The sequence below is a fragment of the Lontra canadensis genome, unplaced genomic scaffold (genome assembly GCF_010015895.1).
Source record: "Lontra canadensis isolate GAN:19392208 unplaced genomic scaffold, GSC_riverotter_1.0 scaffold152, whole genome shotgun sequence".
NCBI classification, from domain to species: Eukaryota; Metazoa; Chordata; class Mammalia; order Carnivora; family Mustelidae; genus Lontra; species Lontra canadensis.
In genome coordinates, this window is record NW_022631146.1 from 2,357,653 (window position 1) to 2,366,341 (window position 8,689).

The following is an 8,689-nucleotide window of genomic DNA, read 5'->3' on the forward strand; positions in this document are numbered from 1 at the left end:
AATGTCTTTTCTGGTAAAGTGCTGGCAGATTTTAAATCAAGTAGAACAGTATACAGTATTTTTTTACTTAACATATTTTATTTAGACAAAATATTTGAAAAGATCCATGTGTAAGTATCCTGTCTATCAGAGAATTAGAAACTGGATATCAGTAGTTAAAATACAAGGGAAGGAAATATAGATTTGTAAGCAGAAATTTGACCTATTTTCTATTTGTAGCAGTGTACTAAAGTAAAACCTGACAAACACATATATGTGTGTATCTCATAATTCATGAGAATTATCTCATAATTTTTGCAAATCTCATAATTTGTGCATACACTTGCATAGCATTATAATGCTTCGACACACAGAGAAATATTACTTGATGAAAATATGGATTAATTGATGAGGAAAATGCATTTAAAAACTACTTTTGACATGTCTTCATACACATTAATGTGATAAGAATTAATTAATATTATAAGAATTTAGCAGTTTTTTTTCAGCTTTACTGAGAAAAAGTAACTATACTTTGAATTTCTGACCACTATAACCATGTTTTCTTTTTTTAACGCAGAATGTTTTATCAATAATGAGCAATATCTCGGTAGTGACAGAATTTCTTATCTTGGGATTTTCCGCCCCATGGAGTCTTCAGCTATTACAATCTGTGCTTTTTACAGTAATGTACCTGTTAGCCCTGGTGGGGAATGGCCTCATCTGCCGTAACATCCTTGGACCCATGCCTGCACACAGCCATGTATTTCTTTTTAAGGAATTTGTCTCTGTTTGATCTTTGTCTCATTTCAGCTGTTGTGCCCAGAATTGTTGTCAATTCCTTGACACACAGCAATTCTATCTCATTTTTTGGCTGTGTCACCCAGGTCTTCCATGTGCCCTTTTCAGCAGAGGCAGAGTTGTTCCTCCTTACAGTGATGTCTATTGACCGCTATGCTGCCATTTGCCATCCCCTGCACTATGAAGTCATCATGAATAGGGGTACATGTGTGCAGATGGTGGCTCTGAACTGCCTCAGTGGTGGCTTGATATCTGTTATACATACAGCAGGAACATACTCTTTATCTTACTGTGGAATCAACTCTTCTGTGATATTCCCCAGTTGCTAGCTATTACTTGCTCAGAGAATATTACTGCAGAAATTGTACTCATTCTTGTTAATGCAGTCCTGGATTTCTATTGCTTTATTTGCATCACAGGCTCATACTTCTATATAGTCACCATTGTCAGAAAGATACCATGCACAAAAAGGCAGTTAAAAACCTATTTTACTTGCCTTCCACATCTGGCAGTTGAACTTTTTGTCTCAACTGCTTTCATTGCTTACCTGAAGCCTATTTTAGTGTGTACATCACTCACTGATCTTGTTCTATCTTCTTTCTATATTTTGTTGCCTCATTCCCTTAATCCTATCATGTACAGCTTAAGAAACAAGGCCAGAAGACAAGTCTGGGGAAGCTGATCACCGGAAGACTCTTGACAAAGGAGAATATCCTTATTTTTCCCAAAATTTAGAGTGTTGTCTTTTTAATATCTGTTTAAATATAAGATTAATCTTCCTAGTTTGTTGGGAATCTGTACTTATCTCCAGAGTTACCTGGAACTATAGTAGTATTCCTTGACGAAATGGAGTTAAAAACACTGACTCATTAATGAAGCTGCATTTGGGTCTGACAGAAATTTGGAGCATTGCTAGGGAAAATGTGCATGTTCTGATGCTTGGGTGGCTCAGTGGGTTAAAGTCTCTGCCTTCGGCTCAGGTGATGATCCCAAGTTCCAGGGATTGAGCCCTGCATCAGGCTCTCTGCTCAGCCGAGAGCCTGCTTCTCTCTTTCTCTCTGCCTGCCTCTCTGCCTACTTGTGATTTCTGTCTGTCAAATAAATAAATAAATAAAATCTTTTAAAAATGTGCATGTTCTTAAGTTTGTACCTGGTTTCTGGTAATCTGTTTTAATTTCTGCTTATTGAGTTAGCCTATACATCCTGGTTCTGCATACTTGGCTAGAGGGTCATAAAACCTCCCTCCTTCAATAAGAATGTGGATTCATCAGTGTCCTGATTTATGATCCAGAGAAGAAGCATGTCTCACATTACTGAAAATGTTTCCCAGAAGCTGAGCCTAGGTGTTCTGAATCTCCTTAATATTGCACTATTCTTCCTTGCTTCTGCTACATTACACGATTTGCTGTTAATTTTTTTTCTGAATATTAATTGATATATTCTTGCAATTCTTTTTTATGTAAATTCACAAAGCTGGAACATAGGTAAATAGAATATTATTGTTATTTCAAAATATACTTACCAATATCACTGAAGATTAAAATAAGAGAACAACTGCACCTGGAAGATTTATTTCTCCATGGATAACATTTCTACACCTACATAAAGTTTTCTATTTACTACATACATGCAATTACACTGTTTCAACCTTTCTGGGTGGTATAACATATGGAAAGTGAAAAAGTTATTAATGTTTTAAATTCTAATTGCAGAAATAATTATCTCTTCCCCACATCACCTCGTCTCCTGAAACTCTCAGTTTGTTACCTATAGTTAAGTGTCTTTTAAGATTTGTGTTCTCTGTTTTCATCTTATTTTATTTTTCCTTCCCTTCCCCTAAGTTCATTAACTTTTTCCACATATAAGATAAATCATATGATATTTGTGTTTCTCTGACTGAGTTATTTTACTTAGCATACTACCATCTAATTCCATTCTTATTGTTGCAAATGGCAAGTTTTCATTCATTTTGATGGCTGAAAAATACTCCATTTTAAATGTATGCCACATCTTTCTCCATTCATCTGCCAATGGACATCAGGTCTCTTTCCATAATTATTTATTGTAGATACTACTGCTATAAGCATTGGGGAGCATATTCCCATTCAAATTACTATTTTTGTATCCTTTGGATAGGTACCTCATAGTGCAGTTACTGGGTTCTAGGGTAGCTCTATTTTTAACTTGAGGAACCTCCTATTGTTTTCCAGAGTGGCTAAACCAGTTTGCATTCCCACCCAGAGTGTGAGAGGGTTCCCCTTTCTCCACTACCTCCCCAACATCTGTAGGCATCAAGCTCTTATTTTTGTCTCAAGTCATGATCTCAGGGTAATGAGATCTGGGCCCACATCAGGCTCCATGGATCCTACTTTAGATTCTTTCTCCCTCTGCCCCTCCTAACCTTTTCTTTCTTGATAATAAATAAATAAATAACCAAATAATAAAAATATATTTTCTTTATAATTTTCTATAATTATCTAGCTCATAAACAGCTAAATATAAACATGCAGCAAATAAATCTTTCATGGAAATAGACATTAGAATGCACTAAAAGAAAAAGAAAGAGGGGTTATGATGTAAGTGTTCTGTTTGGTTATGCTCTTATTAATTTCAAACTTTTCTAACTATTTAAATAATTGACTTAGTTTTCAATGATAAAAATTATTTTATTCTGCAGCACTATCATCATTCACAGAAATTTATGATTTAGAAAAATGTAATGTAATATAAACTTATAATACAAATCAAAGTTTATGGCTAATTTCTTATTTTGAAATCTCAAAAGTTTTGCACATTTTAGAAATACATATGCACATATCGTCATGTTCTTTGAAATTATATTTTAAAAGACTGAATATAATGTTGTTTATATACAGTATTACCTTTCTTTTTTTTCCTTTTAATACTTAGATTTTTTTATACTGTGTATACAATGGGAAGTAACATAAATGTATGTAATTTTTTCCTTTTTCTGATGATTTCCCATTTTGGCATTTATCTAGAGATGCAACAAAGTTTGATTTAAGCATCAGTATTCACAAAATATTGTCTATTTTAATCATTTGTGTTTTCTAATGCTAATCATCTTAATCTCTAATATTTCTAAGATTAATAGCTTCCTGTTTCAGTGTTACTGATATTCCTGAGTGTTTTTGTTATCAATGACCATGGGTTAGCATAAAATGCTGCATTATTTAATCAGTACAGGAACTGCAGTAGTATAAATAAAACATGCACTTTCACTTGTAGTTAGGATCTGAATAATCACATTCTAATGTAGATGAGAATTATAGATGTTATTTGAATTAGACCATGTTATGAGAACTAAAAATGGGAATCTAGCAAGCATTTAAAATAAAACATGCTTTATTGCAAAGTAGAAACCATCAGTAAGTAATTTTATGTGCGAAAGTCCTTAACTTCATGGTTAGAATTACCAAAACATACAAAAATCTAATGGATTACAAATTTTTAGGACAAATAAGATAAATTAACTTTGGAGAAAGCAAAATAACAGATAGTAGATTGTATCAGAAGTTTAATATTTCCAGAAATATTTAGTAAAAAACATTTAAAGCACTACACTATGCTTTCAGTGTGTATTCATCTTCATTTATTTAATTACATGAAAGGCATTGGAAGATTAGAAAAATGTTCTGCTGAGATACTTTATTTCATCATAATAAATCTTATAGTAAATATTTACTTTTGCTTATGGACATTTGAAAGTGATAACAGATTGAATTTATGTACAATAAAATAGTATTTATTTAATATACAGTTAATATAAAGTTAAAGAAGTGTAAATATTTTGATTCAATATAGAGTTAATAGAGTTAATATTTAATTAAAGTTTAATATAGAGTTAAAATTGTATGTATTTTGAAGAAAAGTTAAAATTTGAGAAAAATAGATAGTTTTAATTATCTATTGTTTTCTTCCTTATCTCAGTTGAAGATAAGCCTTGTGTTGTATCACAAGCATACACAAACATGACTACAGAAGTACTATGATTGCTTAGTGGGCTGAAGCATTTACTTTCTCTTTTATGCAAATATTTGAAAACGTAATGCAAAATACTACATGACAAAAATGTAGGTCCAATTGTATATCAGTCATTCTCAAATGACAAGAAGTCCACATTGCAATGGTTGATTATCAGTTCTCACCTTGACTTCAGATCAATACTGATTTTGTTAAGGGTTAAAATGTATATTTGGAGGCCATCCATGAATGGTTAGAATATATTATAAAATTTTGATTTTTTTAAAAAAAATATGTATTTATTTGGCAGACAGATATCACAACTAGGCAGAGAGGCAGGCAGAGAGAGAGAGGGGGAATCAGGCTCCATGCTGAGCAGAGAGCCCAATGCAGGGCTCAATCCCAGGATCCTGAGATCATGACCTGAGCTGAAGGCAGAGGCTTACCCCACTGAGCAACCCAGGAACACCAAATTATTATTTTTTCTGTATATATATATTTTTTTCTTTTTTTATTTAATTATTTTTTTAAATTTTTTATAAACATATAATGTATTTTTATCCCCAGGTGTACAGGCCTGTGAATCACCAGGTTTACACACTTCACAGCACTCACCATAGCACATACGCTCACCAATGTCCACAATCCCACCACCCTCTCTGACCACCCTCCCACATGCTCCACTCAGTTTGTTTTTTGAGATTAAGAGTCACTTACGGTTTGTCTCCCTCCCAATCCCATCTTGTTTCCTTTATTCTTTTCCTACCCCCCAAGCCCCCCACGTTGCATCTCCACTTCCTCATATCATGGAGATCATATGATAGTTGTCTTTCTCCGACTGACATATTTTGCTAAGCCTAATACCCTCTAGTTCCAACCATGTCGTCTCAAATGGCAATATTTCATTTCTTTTGATGGTGGCATAGTATTCCATTGTATTTATATACCACCTCTTCTTTATCCAGTCATCTATTGATGGACATCTAGGTTCTTTCCCCAGTTTGGCTCTTGTGGACATTGCTGACATAAACATTCGGGTGCATGTGCCCCTTTGGATCACTACGTTTGTATCTTTAGGGTAAATATCCGGTAGTGCAATTGCTGGTCATAGGGTAGATCGGTTTTCAGCTTTTTGAGGAACATCCATGCTGTTTTACGAAGTGGTTGCACCAGCTTGCATTCCCACCAACAATGTAGAGGGTTCCCCTTTCTCTGCATCCTCACCAGCCTCTGTCATTTCCTGACTTGTTAATTTTAGCCATTGTGACTGGTGTGAGGTGGTAGCTCATTGTGGTTTTGATTTGTATTTCCCTGATGCCGAGTGATGTGGAGCACTTTTTCATGTGTCTGTTGGCCATCTGGATGTCTTCTTTGCAGAAATGTCTGCTCATGTCCTCATTTCTTGATTGGATTATTTGTTCTTTGGGTGTTGAGTTTGCTAAGCTCTTTATAGATTTTGGATACTAGCCCATTTTCTGATATGTCCTTTGTAAATATCTTTTCCCATTCTGTCAATTGTCTTTTGATTTTGTTGACTGTTTCCTTTGCTGTGCAAAAGCTTTTGATCTTGATGAAATCCCAATAATTCATTTTTTCCCTTGCTTCCCTTGCCTTTGACAATTTTCCTAGGAAGAAGTTCCTGCGTCTGAGGTCGAAGAGGTTGTTGCTTGTGTTCTCCTCAAGAATTTTGATGAATTCCTTTCTCATATTGAGGTCCTTCATCCATTTTGAGTCTATTTTCATGTATGGTGTAGGGAAATGGTCCAATTTCATTTTTCTGCATGTGGCTGTCCAATTTTCCCAAGACCATTTGTTGAAGAGGCTGTCTTTTTTCCATTGGACATTCTTTCGTGCTTTGTCGAAGATTAGTTGACCATAGAGTTGAGGTTCTATTTCTGGGCTCTCTATTCTGTTCCATTGATCTATGTGCCTGTTTTGTGCCAGTACCATACTGTCTTGATGATAACAGCTTTGTAATAGAGCTTGAAGTCCAGAATTGTGATGCCACCAACTTTGGCTTTCTTTTTCAATATTCCTTTGGCTATTCAAGGTCTTTTCTGGTTCCATATAAATTTTAAGATTATTTGTTCCGTTTCTTTGAAAAAAAAAAAGGATTGGATTTTGATAGGGATTGCATTAAATGTGTAGATTGCTTTAGGTAGCATAGACATTTTCTCAGTATTTGTTCTTCCAATCCGGGAGCATGGAACATTTTTCCATTTCTTTGTGTCTTCCTCAATTTCTTTCATGAGTACTTTATAGTTTTCTGAGTATAGATTCTTAGCCTCTTTGGTTAGGTTTATTCCTAGGTATCTTATAGTTTGGGGTGCAATTGTAAATGGGATTGACTCCTTAATTTCTCTTTCTTCTGTCTTGTTGTTGGTGTAGAGAAATGCAGCTGATTTCTGTGCATTGATTTTATATCCTGACACTTCACTGAATTCCTGTACAAGTTCTAGCCGTTTTGGAGTGGAGTCTTTTGGGTTTTCCACATATAGTATCATATAATCTGCAAAGAGTGATAGTTTGACTTCTTCTTTGCCAATTTGGATGCCCTTAATTTCCTTTTGTTGTCTGATTGCTGAGGCTAGGACTTCTAGGACTATGTTGAATAGCAGTGGTGATAATGGACATCCCTGCCGTGTTCCTGATCTTAGCGGAAAAGCTTTCAGTTTTTCTCCATTGAGAATGATTTGTGGTGGGTTTTTCATAGATGGCTTTGATAATATTGAGGTATGTGCCCTCTATCCCTGCACTTTGAAGAGTTTTGATCAGGAAGGGATGCTGTACTTTGTCAAATGCTTTTTCAGCATCTATGGAGAGTATCATATGGTTCTTGTTCTTTCTTTTATTCATGTGTTGTATCACATTCATTGATTTGCGGATGTTGAACCAACCTTGCAGCCCTGGAATAAATCTCACTTGGTCGTGGTGAATAATCCTTTTAATGTACTGTTGAATCCTATTGGCTAGTATTTTGGTGAGAATTGTCGCATTTGTGTTCATCAAGGATATTGGTCTGCAGTTCTCTTTTTTGATGGGATCCTTGTCTGGTTTTGGGATCAAGGTGATGCTGGCCTCATCAAATGAGTTTGGAAGTTTTCCTTCCATTTCTATTTTTTGGAACAGTTTCAGGAGAATAGGTATTAATTCTTATTTAAATGTTTGGTAGAATTCCCCTGGGAAGCCATCGGGCCTGGGCTTTTGTTTGTTTGAAGATTTTTGAAGACTGTTTCAATCTCCTTACTGGTTATGGGTCTGTTCAGGTTTTCTATTTCTTCCTGGTTCAGTTGTGGTAGTTTATATGTCGCTAGGAATGCATCCATTTCTTCCAGATTGTCAAATTTGTTGGCGTAGAGTTGCTCATAGTATGTTCTTATAATTGTCTGTATTTCTTTGGTGTTAGTTGTGATCTCTCCTCTTTCATTCATGATTTTATTTATTTGGGTCCTTTCTCTTTTCTTTTTGATAAGTCTGGCCAGGGGTTTATCAATCTTATTAATTCTTTCAAAGAACCAGCTCCTAGTTTCGTTGTTTTGTTCTATTGTTTTGTTTTGTTTGGTTTGGTTTGGTTTGGTTTCTATTTCATTGATTTGTGTTCTGACCTTATTATTTCTCTTCTCCTGCTGGGTTTAGGCTTTCTTTGTTGTTCTTTTTCTAGTTCCTTTATGTGTATGGTTAGGTTGTGTATTTGAGACCTTTCTTGTTTCTTGAGAAAGGCATTTACCACTATATATTTTCCTCTGAGGACTGCCTTTGTTGTGTCCCACAGATTTTGAACCGTTGTGTTTTCATTATCATTTCTTTCCATGATTTTTTTCAGTTCGTCTTTAATTTCCGGGTTGACCCATTCATTCTTTAGAAGGATGCTGTTTAGTCTCCATGTATTTGTGTTCTTTCCAAATTTCCTCTTGTGATTGAGTTC

General features: G+C 34.9%; 1 pseudogene; it reads left to right on the forward strand.

Annotated features, from left to right (window-relative positions):
* Positions 1–574: 574 nt before the first annotated feature.
* Positions 575–1,515, forward strand: LOC116859268 (annotated as a pseudogene).
* The last annotated feature ends 7,174 nt before the right edge of the window (positions 1,516–8,689 follow it).